The sequence below is a fragment of the Bos indicus genome, chromosome 7 (assembly GCF_029378745.1).
Source record: "Bos indicus isolate NIAB-ARS_2022 breed Sahiwal x Tharparkar chromosome 7, NIAB-ARS_B.indTharparkar_mat_pri_1.0, whole genome shotgun sequence".
NCBI classification, from domain to species: Eukaryota; Metazoa; Chordata; class Mammalia; order Artiodactyla; family Bovidae; genus Bos; species Bos indicus.
This window is the reverse complement of record NC_091766.1, coordinates 28,278,153-28,295,204: the sequence shown is the minus strand read 5'-3', so window position 1 is coordinate 28,295,204 and position 17,052 is coordinate 28,278,153. Positions and strand designations below refer to the sequence as shown.

At 37.8% G+C, this 17,052-nt stretch overlaps 1 long non-coding RNA gene across 3 annotated transcripts in view; it reads right to left on the bottom strand.

The window, feature by feature from the left end:
* Positions 1-17,052, bottom strand: part of LOC139184119 (uncharacterized) — a 347,246-nt gene that overhangs the window by 300,993 nt on the left and 29,201 nt on the right. The window contains exon 3 of one of the 3 annotated variants that reach the window (XR_011567592.1): positions 11,059-15,837. The exons of the other annotated variants lie outside the window; for them this stretch is intronic. This is a non-coding gene — a long non-coding RNA (uncharacterized lncRNA). Of the gene's footprint in view, positions 1-11,058; positions 15,838-17,052 lie in introns of those variants that run through there. 3 annotated transcript variants of the gene reach the window in all.

The following is a 17,052-nucleotide window of genomic DNA, read 5'->3' as shown; positions in this document are numbered from 1 at the left end:
TGATAAAAGTTCAGGATCTTTTTTTTTTTTAATTTTTTTTTTTAAACTTTACAAATTGTATTAGTTTTGCCAAATATGGGAAAGTTACCTTGGATTATCTTGGTCCAAGATACAATCACACGAGTCTTTAAATGTGGAAGAAGGAGAAGGCAGATAAGCTTATGGGAAAGTGAAAGAAAGTGAAAGTGAAGTCACTCAGTCGTGTCCAACTCTTTGTGACCCCATGGACTGTAGCCTACCAGGCTCCTTTGTCCATGGGATTTTCCAGGCAATAGTCCTGGAATGGATTGCCATTTCCTTCTCCAGGGGATCTTCCCAACCCAGGGATCGAACCCAGGTCTACCACATTGTAGACAGACGCTTTACCGTCTGAGCCACCAGGGAAGTCCAAGCTTATGGGAGAGAAGTGATAAAAGGAGCACCTGATATGACTGCTATCTTTGATGATGGAAGAAAAGAGTCATGAGCCAAAGAAGGTAGGCAGCCCTGAAAGCTGGGAATTATCCTCAGCTGACAGATAAGAAGCTAAATTTTGCCAGCAACTTGAATGAGCAACAAAATAGGGACCTCAGTTCTAGAACTTAAAAGAAATGGATTTTCCTCTGGTATCTTCAGTAGGGAACACAGCCCTGCCATCACATTGATTTTAGCTCTGCAAGACCTATGTGGGATGTCCAATCTACAGAACTGTAAGGTAATAAATCTCTCTTGTTATAAGCTTCTAAGGTGTGGCTCTTTGTTACAGCAGCAACAGAAAACTAACACACCCTCCACAGGGTTTGGACCACTCTGTATTCTTCTTGGCAGTTAATGGGACTGTTCCCCACATTTTCACAAATAGAATGTGTTGCCAGACTGAGATTTTTTGCCAATCTAAAAGGTGAAAAAGAGTATCTTGGTGTGATTTTAGTTTGCATTTCTTTTTGTACCAATAAGGCTCGGCAGTTTTACATTTATGTTTGTTTGTATTGAGTATCTGCTCATATTTGTTGCCCACTTGTCTATTGGGTTATTGGTATTTATCTAATCAAGTTCTAAAGGCTCTTTATGTCTTCAGAATTTGAGTATTTTATGTGTGATAGGAATTCCAACTTGTTTTTTCCCCCAAATCATTCACTTGCCTATGAATTTAAAGGTGAGCCTTGACCTCTTCATTACTTTCTCTAGTTTCTATGAAAATTTCATAAAATTGTTGTAGGTTTCTGGATAATACAAGTTAAAATATCACCAAGAGAACACATTTTTGAGGAAAGAAAAAAGAACTATTGAAAAAACTTGCTTTTTTCACCGTAAGTATGAATCATTCCTCTTACGGCTTCTTTCAAACACCTTAACCTTAAGTAGGCCTCAATTCTACAGTGGTCCCCACTGGGAGGCGGGGAGACTTTGTGCATTATAATACTAAGGCTGCAGTAAACACAACGTTTTGTAGCAGACTCTTCAATTAAAAGTTGCATTGTTAGACCTAAAGCTGTCAGAGAACCCAAAACCTGGTATTTCCTATCAGCAGAGGCAATGGTAACATTATGCATAGCGAAATGTTGACAAGCTCTCTCTGTAGTGACACCAGCCAGCTCAGGTTATAATTATCCTTGTTACATCATTGCTTTCTTTGCTACATACACAGCAAGGGAGCTCTTGCTTGGGAGACAGATTTGTGTTTATAGCAAAGAGTTGTTCCTTTTTAATTCAAACCAGGTTTTGCTGATAGCTGGGAGGGGTGGGAGGGAGGAAAGAAAAACTGTTATAATTAGAGTATCAGGAAGAGAAACAATAAACACTTAAATGATGAGGAAGTGATCATCGAGCACTCTGAAACAGAAGATCAGAGTTTAAGTCAGGCATTTCTGACAAGGATATCAGTACTAGGTTCATTAACTGCCCTTCCTGCTTTCAGAAAATTTTAAATGTGGCAATTTACATTAAAATGGATTTAGTGACACCATCTTCTCATTACTGTCAGTTTACATTTGGGTTCATAAACTATAATTGTAAATAAAATATGCTTTTCATTACAATGTCTATTTAGTAGAATATGGTAGGAAATTAGAGGCATAATCACAATCTAAATTATTAATTCAGTGATATTTTTCAGGTGCCATATGTAGATACTCCATTGTGCATAATGAGTGTGCACACAGTGGTTGAATTAGGTCGGCATCTCCATGCTCCACCTCTCCTTTCCTTGCCTTATTTTGTTTTTGCTCCTCTACCTCCTCACAGTGGTACACAGTAAAATGGACTTTCTGAAGTAGTCTACCTGCGATTATGTGTGCCATGATTTTTATATCATTTCTCCACTAAGTTTTAAGAGGCCTCCAATAAATAGCACCCGCCTTCTGTGTCCATGTTCAAAATACGTTGAGAAGAGAAAGATTAGGAGAACAAAATACTAGCTTTATTATGGGCAAAGTTAAGTTGGAGAATGTAACTTAGTCTGTGGGATAAATGGACTAGAATTTGGGAGATTCCTGGTCTGTCCTGATCATAATGGACGGCTTCTTCACTGTAGCAGGCTGAATAATGGCCATCAATGATATCAGATTCTAATTCCTGGCACCAATGAATGTTAGCTGGTAAAGTTTTTGCAGATGTGATTATGTTAAGGATGTTGAAATGAAGGGATTTTTCTGGTTATCAAAATGGGCCTTAAATGCCTTGAGAAGTGTCCTTGTGAGACAGTCAGAAGCATAAATGACAAGCTGAAGAGGGGAAAGCAGTGTGACCACAAAGACAGAGATGGGCATGCTGCAGCCATCAGCCAAGGAATGCCAGCAGCCAAAGAGCTGGAAGAAGCAAGGAATAGCCCCCCTTCTAGAGACTCTAAGGGAATCCACCCCTACTGACACCTTGATCTTGACCCAGTGAAACTGAATTTGGAATTCTGGCCTCCAGAACTCTGAGAGAGTAAATTTCTGTTATTTTTAGGCACTCAATTTGGAGTAACTTGTTATAACAGCTTCAAGAAACTAATATGCCTCCTCCTCATCTTTAGTAGACAGCCCCTGGAGGATGAAGATTCTCGAGAGGAGCAAGAGCTGAGAGGGTCATTTATGGCCAGTTAGCATTTTCAAACTCACAAGTCAGGTGGGGTCATGCCACTTTTTGTGGGGTAGACTGATTAAAAAATAGGGAGGGGCCAAGGATGTGTTAGGGTAAATTCCTCTTCATAGGAACCTCCCCCTTCCCTTGATTCTCCGACATCCCTAAATTCTAACAATTTCAATGTTAAAATAACTTTTGCTATTTAAATATTATGGTTGTTAGTAAGTCTGAACAAAGGTTGAAGTTGAAATCAGCTGCTACATCCAAGATCTCTGAAGGTCAAGAGAGTGTATATTAGTATAAAAACAAAGATTATCCATCAAATTGAAATTTTACTCTCCATTTTACAAACAACTTCCATATTGCAGCATGGAAGGAGAGGTTATCTTGCTTAATGTAAGAAGTAAATTAGATGATATAAACATTATCAAATTCCCCACTCATTTTCACCTGTGAAATCGTACTGTTTATTTGTTCTATCTTAAAGTACTTTCCCTCAACATTAAATAATTATGTGGAGAAATTACTATGTATGTATCTACTCGGAATAGTCTCTTTGTTTTTCCTTGGCTTTAAAAACTGACAAATCAAGGAAGATTTGGTCACAAATCCAAAGACATATATAACAAAAGAAAACAAAAAGCCTACTGACTTTGCCTCAAGGAGCAGGATTCATGTGGTGTGGCTTAACCATTTGTTTACTGTTACTATCTTCCCTTTTCATATGGCCTTCCCCAAATATGATGTTTTGAATATTATTTCCCATAACAGGTATAAATAAACTAATGTTTATTCAGCAAATATTTAATGAATGCTAACTTTGCACAAAACACTAATTGAACAAAACAGAGACATCTTCTGTGTGGGCTTACTTTCTTTATGTCTAGGTTATCCTTTACAGAATCTCATCTAACTCTTTTGGGGGAACATCTTTGCTTAACTTGGGCACATGCAAGCAATGAATAACATGTAGTCCAGAAGCTCAGCCATGACACAGAAACCACACAAGCAACAGAGAATAAGCATTTTCTTTCTTGCACATGGAAACTAAATATTAAATAAAATTTTTGAAATAGGTCATTCCCTCTCACTGAAGGAAGGATAAAGATTATAATATTCTACTGAATCCTTCCAATTTACTTCTTAGCTCTCTGGAGCAGGGGCTCTGGAACTAAAAGAAACTAGGATAGGCCACAGAATCCAGTATTATAGGCACTGGACTATATGAAAATGGGGATCTATTCTTTCTATTTTTCTTCAGTTTATATTTTAGAACTCTTTGGAAGCTCTGCATTTTCTTTCGTTTTTGTTTTGCTTTTCAGTAAACAAGTGCATGTCTTGGAACCTGTTACTTATGCTGCTGCTGCTGCTAAGTTGCTTCAGTCGTGTCTGACTCTCTGTGACCCCATAGATGGCAGCCCACCAGGCTCCCCCGTATCTGGGATTCTCCAGGCAAGAACACTGGAGTGGGTTGCCATTTCCTTCTCTAATGCATGAAAGTGAAAAGTGAAAGTGAAGTTACCCAGTCGTGTCCTACTCTTAGTGACAAGATGGACTGCAGCCCACCAGGCTCCTCTGTCCATGGGATTTTCCGGGCAGGAGTACTGGAGTGGGGTGCCATTGCCTTCCCCATTACCTATGCTATGTATACTTACTTCGTAATTATTCCATATTGATATCTCTTATTTCCACAAAAACATTTTAATTTCCTTTGTGAGTCTTTATTGTATTTAGCACAGTGCTACAGAGTAGGCATTTAATGAAATTTCTCAACTGTTACGAGCAATAAAAAAAATGACAATGACTAGAAAGAATATAGTACATAATACAACAGTGACCAGTAGAGTTTAGGGGTCAAAAAGAAGTATAACTTTTAAATTATGGGTCTTTATTTTTGTAAAAAAAAAAAAAATATATATATATATACACACACACACACACACATATATATATATATATTTCTTTTTCTTCTTAGACTTCTCCTTTAACTGTTCACTGGAACATCACTTGTAAATTTGGAATATGAATATTTTATAAATAACTGAGCAGGGATAATTATAATTGTTCATGATATTTAAGGGCCACTAAGAGGAAATAATTTTCATTAATCAGCAGATTATGTCATGTGGTTCTAAAACTTAAAAACTCAACTAGCGGATTTTTTTTTTTGACATTTACTCATTTGACCAATTATCATTAGTCTTTTATAGACCATTAATGCCATCATCTCTTTTGAGTAATTTGGTTTCATTTCCTTTCAAAGGTACATCTGGCCTCTTTTAAAGTGGACATTGCCAGTTTATTCTTTCAAAATCTATTTACTTATGGGTAAATAAGTAAACTCTTTCAGTGGATCACTGAGCAAGTCTTGGAAGTGAGGTTGACAGGTGTCAAGTCTTAGAGATACCCAGATATATAAGGAAGGGTAAGAGTTGTTTAACTTTTTATTCATGAGAAAAAGGTAGTTAGAAAATCTGATGTAACTGTAATAATTCTAACAAAACATCTTAGGATATACAGAGAAAATTGTAAACAGTATTGAAGAAAATTATAGAAGACCTAAACAAATGCATTGCTATGACTGTGATCATGGAGAGGATATAATCTCATTTTCCTGTTAGATGTTTTGTGGGACAGAAAAATGTTTTCAATTCTCTGAAGTTTAATAAAAGTGCAAAAGTACCTAAAATAGTTGAAAAGTTCTGCAGAAGATTATCAAGGATGAAACTTTGTTTATCAGCTATCAAGGTATCATGAAGTAATAGTAATGAAGTAATTGTAGCATTTGTTCAGGAATAAATATGAAAGAAACAAGAGTGTAGAAACAGTCCAATTGATATGGGAAAATTTACTATATAATATCTGTAGCATTACAAATCAGTGGGGATTAGGGGAGCTTTTATGAAAATAGTGGTAGGACAATTAGCTATTTTTTGAAAATTGGAGTAATAACAGTACCCTAAGCTCATGTAGTTGTAATAGTTTAATTATGCCAGTCCAGGTTCGATGCACGATACCGGATGCTTGGGGCTAGTGCACTGGGACGACCCAGAGGGATGGTGTGGGGAGGGAGGAGGGAGGAGGGTTCAGGATGGGGAACACATGTATACCTGTGGCGGATTCATTTTGATATTTGGCAAAACTAATACAATTATGTAAAGTTCAAAAATAAAATAAAATTAAAAACCATATCAGAAAAAAAATTTTATTGGAGTATAGTTGCTTTGCAATGTTGTGTTAATTTCTACTGAATAGCAAAGTAAATCATGTGTGTGTATATACACACACACACACACACACACACACACCCTCTTTTGGATTTCCTTCCCATTTAGGTCACCACAGAGGACTGAGTGGGGTTCCCTGGGCTATATAGTAGGTTCTCGTTAGTTATATGTTTTATATATGTCAATCCCAATCTCCCAGTTCATCCCACCTGATGATTTTAATTTGTATCCTTTCTCTGCAATAAACCATGACTATAGCAAAAAAAAAAAAACAAAACAACTGAATAAATACATCTTTATATCAATTTTATTAACAATTATATATATATATATTTTACTATGAAGTCCCTATCATATTTTCCTATTGGATCATTTCTCCTTTTCTTAATGTATGTACTTTTGGAAGTTAAGTTAGTTCTTTGTCATAATGATTGCAAGTGTTTCTTCTGTTTTTCTCACTTAACTTATGCTAATTATTTTTATTATTACTATTTAAAAATTTTATCTAGTCAGACTCCCCTATGATATCTAGGTTTTATATTATGTAGAAAACAAAGTATTTTTATTCCATAATTAGAAATAAAATTTCCTAGTCTTTCTTTTTTGATTTTGTGTGAGTCTATTGTTTGTCTTTGAATCATTGGTTCATCTGAAAATTTTCCTGATAGTTTTCATAAATTTAGTTTCCAGGCTGGTTTCCAACCAAATATTATTATGCTGAATATACTACACACTCCAAAAAATTTTGGAATTTTGATTCATGTAATATTAATCATGAAAAAATTGAGATAAATAATCTTTAATGTATACTTGGAAATAATCAATTTTATTAACTAGAAATTGTACCCCAATACACGAGTATCTAATTGTGCCATTGGGAAACAGCATTTAGGTCTTCAGAGTTTGGAATAAATGACATATCTGCACCTCTACTTAATATTACAGATTTTAACAATGAACATAGTTCTGGACTTTCAACTGGTTTCTCTGACCTGAGGTGCACTTTTCAGTTTCTGAGGAAAAGAGCAGGAAGAAATCAATCAGGAAAGGAGGAAATGAGTGTGAGTCACACAGTTTTATATTTGTCTTAAATTCCTTTCTGCCTCTATTTTTATATGGATAAAATATTTCGCAGAATAGCAATCTCATAATTTTAATGTTTGACTACTTTTAATTCATGCATTTTCATTCTTTATTAGTCCAAAAAATCTTACAAAATTTTTTCTCTCTTCTAGAAACCAACAGATTGTCTTTGTTATTTGCTAGTTTTTTGGACCATTCTGCAAAGGGTTCTATTTTTGTTCTTCTAGATTCCAGGTCACTTGAAGATATTTTAGCTCTTTCAACATCTATAATTTTGTGTGCTAGAGTTCAAAATTAGGTTTTCACTTCTTTGTCCCTGAGGTCATGCATTTCCTCTAATGAGTTGCAGGGAGAGGCTATATAGAGCTTGGTTCCTTTCTCCCCTTTAGGGCTATTTAGAACGTATAAATCACATTTTCTGTTTCCACATTTTCATCTCCTACTCATTTCCCAAACCTCTGCAATTTGGGCATCTACCTAACAGTCCTTAAAACTCTCTTTTCTATTTTGAGGTTTTCAGGCCATTTGGTTTCATTTGACTAACATTCTACAGAAACAGGGATGTTTGTCTGTTTTGTTCTTTGCTGTGTTCCAGTGCCTAGCACAGAGAAGGCTTTCTAATAGCATTTCCTAGGAATGAATGTATGACCGTACTTTTTTGAAATTCTGCTCTTAGGCGTCACTGATACAGCTTTCAGCTTTCTTTCTCCTCATTCTCTTTCAAAGGCTCCCCCCGCAAGGCTTAGTTCTAGGTCTACTTTGTTCCCTCTACACATTATCCTCAGTCAGTTGCAGCCACGCTCATGGTTTTCATTGCATTGTTGTTGTTATTCAGTCACTAAGTCATGTCTGACACTTTTGCAACCCTATGTACTGTAGCCCGCAAGGCTCCTCTATCCATGAGATTTCCCAGGCAAGAACACTGGAATGGGTTGCCATTGCCTTCTCCAGGGGATCTTCCTGATCCAGGGATCAAACCCATATCGCCTTCATTGGGAGATGGATTCTTTACTGCTGAGCCACCAGAAAAGCCCTTTCATTGCTACCTATACATACACTCCCAAATCTCTTATCTCCCATCTTATTCTCTTTTCCAAACTTTGGACTGGTATTTCTCCAGGTTGGGTAGACAAGCCACCGTAATTTGAATCACCTGGAGCATACGTTTTGAAATACAGATTTCTTCCTTCTTCAGAATAAAGATATTTAGAGTTGAACCTGGGATTCAGAATTCTCAAAGCATTTCACAAATCCTTTCTTTACCTAATGAGTTTTAGAGACAAAACTGACTAGAAGTAGATTCATGATGATTTAATAGCTAACTGAGGAAATGTGATTGATCAGGGAAATGTTATGAGGAGTTAGGACTAAATCTGGGCTTCAAAAGATGTATAGGAACCCCAAACTTTTTCCAAATCCATCCACTTTGTCCTTTTGTCTCCAGCCCTAAACCTCTAGTTCAAGCCACCATCATCTCCCAAACGGACTATGGAAATAATGACAATGAGAATGATACTCATCATAAGAAGAACAAAAAACAGGAAAGAGAAGAAAGCAGACAAATCACAATGATGTCTAACATTTACTGAATACTTAGAACATATAAGACTCCTCTCTGTGCTTCGTAAGTATCCCATAATAAAGACAATAGTTTCCTCCTAGCTGATTTCCTTCTACTGTTGCTCCCTATAATCCAACTTCCAAGCAGTAGCTAATTTTAAAAATATAAACCAAGTGCTACCTTTCAGGACTCCCCACTGCATGCAGATTAATACTCTGTAACTTACATTTGCCTGTAGAATAAAGTCCAGTTTTTCTGCCACAACTCACTTTTCTCTCAGATGTTTTTCTCCATTCTTCATCTTGCTCACACCACTGACTTTTCTTCCTTCAAATGCACCACATTTGTGGCAGTCTTGGTGTCTCAGCCTTTACTCTTCCCACAGCTTAGATTCTCTTTCTCTACATCACCTCTGGCTTCCTTTTTTTTTTTTTTTTTTTATTAAAGTCCAATTTACATTGCCACCTTCTCAGTACAGCTTTCTCTCACTTCCCAATACAAAATAATCCCCTAGTCTGTATCAGATCATAAGTATTTTCCTTTATAGTATTTAATATGCTCTTAAGTATCTTCTTTACTCATTCATTAGTACTTCTTTACTAATTAATTAGTCTTCCTTGCTCCATCGGGACAGTGTCTTCTTTCCCACTGCTTCTCCCTTATTGCCTTGTAAAGAGCTAATCCAGAGTAGATACTCATTGGGTGTTCATTGAATGTATGAAGATACAATAGGTAGACATTTGGGCAGGTAAGAAAAGTGTGTGATAGTCTAGGGTACTGACACATGTAGAATGCTGAGAACTATTATTTAGAGGGGGTGGGTGTGTTAGCTGCTCAGTGGTATCTGACTCTTTGCAACCCCATGGACTTTAGCCCATCAGGCTCCTCTGTCCATGGAATTCTCCAGGCAAGAATACTGGAGTGGGTTGCCAGACCCTTCTCCAGGGGATCTTCCTGACCCAGGATTTGAATCCAAGTCTCCTGCATTGCAGATAGATTATTTTCCATCTGAACCACCAGTACAAACAAAGAATAGATATTGTTGCTTCAATGGTTTAAAACTCTCAGGAAGTATGATATAGAAAATAGTTTATTTCTTCCTACTTTAAAAGTAAACTACTCTGAAGGATTCTAAGAGCAAAAGTTTGTGACATGTGTTTAAATGGAGAGATTACTATTAGGTCTACAATATACCCATGCAAGTCTCATTCAACACCATATTAAAGAAATGGTGGGCATTCCAAAATTAAAGGAAGTAATTCAGTGAGTATCTATTTTACACGACAAAAAAGATGCACAAAAAAGCAACTATTCTTGTGAATCACATATAAGTATGTGTGATGTATTATATTTAACTATGTACAGCATTTTTTAAAAAGATTTTTATTTAGTAGAAAAGTTGTTTGTAACAAATACCCAGAGGAAAAACTAGAGAAAAACTCTTAATCAAGGGTAATTTAAGTATGGTTTGGCAAAGAAAAAAAAGAAAGTGTACTTCTCTATGCTCAATCTCTTGTAAATGGTTGTAAAATCATATGTAAAAGATAGGCATTACTAAGTGTGGTACAGATCAGTCAATGGAGTGGAAATTCTGCATGACTGCCAAAGTGCTTAAAAATCACCAGTCTACATCTCATTTGAAGTACCTGATTGTGATTCCACTGTAGGAAGACAGACTAACACACATGTGTAGATTAGCAACATATGGGTCTCATTTTAGGGCTAGTGAAACTAAGAGTTAATTGTGTATACATGACAGTCATCATCAGTCAGTAATTCAGGCAACTAATACCTTTCAGTTCAGTTGCTCAGTTGTGTCCAACTCCTTGCGACCCCATGAATTGCAGCACGCCAGGCCTCCCTGTCCATCACCAACCCCTGGAGTTCACTCAGACTCATGTCCATCAAGTCAGTGATGCTATCCAGCCATCTCATCCTCCGTCGTCCCCTTCTCTTCCTGTCCCCAATCCCTCCCTGCATCAGAGTCTTTTCCAATGAGTCAACTCTTCACATGAGGCGGCCAAAGTACTGGAGTTTCAGCCTTAGCATCATTCTTTCCAAAGAAATCCCAGGGCTAATCTCCTTCAGAATGGACTGGTTGGATCTCCTTGCAGTACAAGGGACTCTCAAGAGTCTTCTCCAACACCACAGTTCAAAAGCATCAATTCTTTGGCACCCAGCCTTCTTCACAGTCCAACTCTCACATCCATACATGATCAATGGAAAAACCATAGCCTTGACTAGACGGACCTTTGTTGGCAAAGTAATGTCTCTACTTTTGAATATGCTATCTAGGTTGGTCATAACTTTTCTTCCAAGGAGTAAGCATCTTTTAATTTCATGGCTGCAGCCACCATCTGCCGTGATTTTGGAGCCCCAAAAAATAAAGTCTGATACTAATACCTTTAAGGGTCATGAATCCAAAGGAACTGAAATTGACAGGCAATCTGACAGTCTAAGGCCCACTACCTAGATAACACGTTATGTGGACCAAACCATTCCTGGCTGGGGCAGATGGCACAGGGAAAGGGTAGCTCCTGGGTACTCCTGGCTCCATAGCTACAGTGGTCCTCTGGAAAGCAGCAAAGGCAACTCCTCATGCATTTGTTTCAGTTAGCAACTGCCAGTCCATTTCACACAGGACTAGAATGTAAATGGCATCCCATAATGCTGAAGCCAAAGAGGACCCCAGGGCTTACCTTAACCAACTCTGCATTTAACCAATGCAGATACTGAGCCCTAGAGGTAAGGGCACAGATGTGATCAGACCCATATTTCTGATGTATAATCCAATCTTTGGTTTACTATCAGTTCAGTCGCTCAGTCGTGTCTGACTCTTTGAGACCCCATGAATCGCAGCACGCCAGGTCTCCCTGTCCATCACCAACTGCCAGAGTCTACCCAAACATGTCCATCGAGTCAGTGATGCCATCCAACCATCTCATCCTCTGTCATCCCCTTCTCCTCCTGCCCACAATCTTTGCCAGCATCAGGGTCTTTTCAAATGAGTCAGCTCTTCTCATCAGGTGGCCAAAGTACTGGAATTTAAGCTTCAACATCAGTCTTTCGAATGAACACTGAGGACTGATTTCTTTTAGGATGGACTGGTTGGATCTCCTTGCAGTCCAAGGGACTCTCAAGAGTCTTCTCCAACACCACAGTTCAAAAGCATCAATTTTTCTGTGCTCAGCTTTCTTTGTAGTCCAACTCTCACATCCATACATGACTACTGGAAAAACCATAGCCTTGACTAGACAGACCTTTGTTGGTAAAGTAATATCTCTGCTTTTCAATATGCTGTCTAGGTTGGTCATAACTTTCCTTCCAAAGAGTAACTGTCTTTTAATTTCATGGCTGCAATCACCTTCTGCAGTGATTTAGGAGCCCCCGCAAAACAAAGTCAGCCATTGTTTCCCCATCTGTTTTCTGTGAAGTGATGGGACCAGATGCCATGATCTTAGTTTTCTAACTGTTGAGCTTTAAGCCAACTTTTTCACTCTCCTCTTTCACTTTCATCAAGAGAGTATTTAGTTCTTCTTCACTTTCTGCCATAAGGGTGGTGTCATCTGCATATCTGAGGTTATTGATACTTCTCCGGGCATTCTTGATTCCAGCTTGTGCTTTCTCCAGCCCAGCGTTTCTCATGATGTACTCTGCATATAAGTTAAATAAACAGGGTGACAATACACAGCCTTGACATACTCCTTTTCCTATTTTGAACCAGTCTGTTGTTCCATGTCCAGTTCTAACTGTTGCTTCCTGACCTGCATACAGGTTTCTCAAGAGGCAGGTCAGGTGGTCTGGTATTCCCATCTCTTTCAGAATTTTCCACAGTGTATTGTGATCCACACAGTCAAAGGCTTGGGCATATCGATGGAGCAGAAATAGATGTTTTTCTGGAACTCTCTTGCTTTTTCGATGATCCATAGTTAAGCATCTTATCACAGGTATTTTTATGTCTGTTTTCTAATTGGTGAGATTGAGAATTCTATTTGCTGACTAAAATGAATATAGCAATCAGGATTGCAGCATGTAACTCAGTAGAGTGGAGCTTTTAAAAATTTCACCTATGGAAATGTGTATGTAAATAAAAATAATATAAACAACCTCCAGAGGATTCTTTTAAAAATGGATAGTAGAGAAGTAGTGACTTTTTTTTTTTTATGAGTCAAAGTAATACCATCACAGAAAACACATAAAAATTAATTTGTCTTCACCCTATTGGTTTTCAGTTAGAGGCCTAGTTCAGAATCACCTGAAAAGTTTTAAAAAGCATACAGGCCTGATCTCCAACACAGAAAACTAAATTAGAATCTCCAGGCTTGGACATGGTACATGTGTACTTTGAAAAAAGATCTCCATATGATTTCAATATACAATTTCTATCAACAATGTGGAAAATCTTATTCTTTTATAAACACTGGATAGGCAAATAAAAAAATGACAACATCCAAAGTTTAGATAATATCAAAACCCCTCTTTTTCTCCAGATGTTTTACCAATCCAAGCATCTTTATAGGCAGAGTGCACAGACTGCATTATATCCAGATGCAGATACATAAAACTGTTATATTTCAATTATAATTTTGGATGGGAAAGAATAAGAGCAGAGATAATAAAATCCATAGAAAATTCTAAAACTGCATTTCAGCCAAGAATTCCCAGTACTTCCTCACCCATCCAGTCCTCATCCATTTTCCCAAGGAGTCACGCTGCCTGGCTTCAGCCCTATATTCTTGATCTCTATTTGGAAAGATAAGAGTGTAAGAGTGAATGGTGAAGTAAAGATAATGCAGTGGGAGAGAGAAAGGAAACAAAGAAAGGGTCAAAAAAATTCACAAAGTGAATAATAAATCACTGAAGATACCAGAGTTGCCTAGAATCAGAACAATTGATCCTCAAATAATGGAAACGGCAGCTAAAAAAGTGGTCTTTAGTACCTGCCTGGCTTCACTGGTAATTCAGTCAGTAAACAATCCATCTGTGATGCAAGAGACTGGGGTTCTATCCCTGGGTCAGGAAAATCCCTTGGAGAAGGAAATGGCAACCCACTTCAGTATTCTTGCTTGGAAAATCCCATGGACAGAGGAGCCTGGCAGACTCCCTGCCAGAGTCCATGGGGTTGCGAGAGTCAGACATGACTTAGTAATTAAACTATCATACTGCTGGTAAGAGCAATAGTTAAAATTTTCTCTAATACTGAGCTTAAGAATATAGCACACACTTAAGAAAAGTTATTATTCAGAATATAGCAGCATATAAACAGAAACTTTATGGTCACCTTTTTATGGATACCCAGGCATTCCCCCAAAGAAGAGATGCTTCTATATTAGGTTAAGATAAGAAGAGTACCAGCTCAAACCCTGAGCTAGACGTTATGGTTTAGAATGGTTACTAATTTGGAAAATTAAAGTCTCCAACACCAAGTTTGGTCCTCTGCCTTGGGGTTTTATTTATAAAGTTCTCTTGCTTAGGGCAACGAAACAAAAAGAGAGGAAACACAACTGCATCATGATATACTTGCATTACGTCACAGTTTGGTTTCCTGGCAGCTGTCAATGCCTCTTGTCCCAGCGTGGCACTGGAACTCCAGGAGTAGTCCTACCCAGTCATGCCATTTGTTCCCGGATGGAATGTCTTCCTACTAGGGAGAATGCAGTGGAAGTCCATGTTTTGTGTTTCTCTTTTAACAGCCTTGCCTTTTAATGACATCACTCTTAGCCCTGAGATACGACTGCATTTCCCCAGTTGCCTGATAGTGAAGCAAAGGTTACCTTCTACTTCACAGCAGTGTTGTCATCAAACAGTTCTATTTCACAGATATGACAATGCAAAGAATAAAAATTTCCCCAAGTGCACAAAAGGGCTACAGCAGCCTTTACACCAGGAAACCAAGGAGGCGGCAGGATTCAAACAGCCTCCCTAACAGATAACCCGATTGGCAGCCTCTGATATCATCCCAACCTTTCGCAAACAGTGACTGCTTTTTGTTCAACTTTTTTTGTTTTGGCCTTTGGAACTCAAAATAAAACAGAGAGAAAGGCCCATATACACTGCATGGATGGGCAGAATACAGACGTCCACTGGCCATTTATAAGGACACATAAGATTTCCTAAAGACTTAGAAATTTGATAGAACCTTAAAGAGAATCATTGGAAGAACGTTGAAAAAACAACATGTTGGAAAGTATTCATAAACCTTTATGAAAAGCTGTGTGCCACTGCATTTCTTTTAGTTTGACAGAAGGTTAGTTGCTGATTGGAGTAAATGGCTAAAATCAAGATTTTTATTTGTTGAGAAGAAGCTGTTTTGTCCCTTTAGCAATGACAATGATTTCATAATGGAAAGTGGAGTTCTGTATGAAATTATTGTTTAACTAGAAGCTAGGTGTCAAAGTGCTCAAAATAAACGTGTTGAGTGGGTTGCAGCAGGTAGAAAATACTGGCTTCCATTTCCTTGATTCATTTCAGCAAATGCTTGCTCCATGGGAAAGAACAGGTCCACTCGGCAGAACTCTCAAAATCCCTTTATGGATTAAAAAAGAAAAAGTTCTAAAGACCTTTTCTTCTGTATCACCATGATGAATGAGCTTTTATGTAAAATAAACATAGAAGCTGACAGGAATTTTTCCTGAATGTCATAGTTGGACAAAGAAAAAATGAAAAAAAAAATCCATTTCAAAGTCAGTGTCTTTGCAATGCTTTTATGGGAGAGATGAGGAAAAGGAAGAGTTGTCTTTTAACACATAAAGCAATCTGCCGATCCTTGGTGTAATGTGCTTCTAACCTGTCTCTCTTCTTTTCCACATTTTGCAGTCCATGTCATTGCTGACCTGTTCCATGAAGGCTTTTGTAGCTGAGGAATCCCTCCATATTCCATGTGAAATTCCTCCTTGGAAACCTTGATATAGTACCTCTTCTCTAGAAAGAACAGGAAAGAAAAATGCTTTTGACATTTGTCTCTCTTCATTCTATTAATTTTCCAGATTTTCCATGATCTGTTTTCCAGTTTTCCCAGTTCTAAGCACCTTTGCCCCACTTGATTTTATCTGAGAAAGAACTATAGTACAATGAAAGAATATGGGATTTTGAATTTGATTCCTTCTCTGCTGTTTTCTAGATGTGGGATCTTGACCAAAAAAAATCACTTAACATTGAAAGCCTCAGTTTTAGCAACTGCAAAATGGAGGTGATATTAATAATGGGTTATTTTGATAGTAAGTGAGATAATTTGGGGAAAGTCCCTTACAATGCTTGATGGAAATTAGGAGAGAAGTGCATGTCTTTTTCCCATTTTCTTCCCCTTTCCTGAAACTCTCAAACTTTTTTTTTTTTTGCATCATTCCCTGATGGTCAGGGACCTTCCCTGGAAGGTCAAGATATTGGGGGCAGGTGGTTAAAAGCATGAGAGAGCTCTTTTGACATTTATTTGGGTACACGTTTCCTTCTAAGATCTGAGTACCTGAGTGGCTGGAATTATAGGAGGGGACTCTCCCATTATTCCACATCAGATTTGTATTTTACACTGAATTAAAATAAAATAGAATCAGTCTCTATATGGCAAACACTCACTTCTAGAAATCTAGTATTTGAGACGGCTTACATCTCTTTCTTGGGATGGATGACATCTCTACTTAGCTCATGCCCTAAGTTCTAGAAATAGTCTCTTACTATTTGGGGCCTAAACTATAATGAACTGTCTATTCTTCATGGGAAAACAAAACAAAACAGAAAACAGAGCTGCTATTCATGATTCCAGGCTCAAAGGAGACAGGTGATGCTGCTTTTGTGCCACATGGAGTCAACCAATTTTCCTTTTGTCTTGGCCAAAAGCCCAGGCACTCGGAAGTATAATATTCAACCATGGTTATACATTAGAATTATCTGGGTAGCTTTAAAAACACTGCAATGTCTTCATTCTCCCGTAGACCAATGAAATCAGAAACTCTTGGGGTTACACCTGGGCATAGGTATTTTTAAAATCCTCAGATGACATCAGCATGCTTCCAGAGTGGACAAATACCAATTTAGAAAAGACTGTCTCAGTCCTGAAAGAGTTATTATTTCATAACAACCCTAGGTGAGATTGCAAACAAATTGATTTTGGTATGTAAGGGGCATATTTTCCCCATGCTT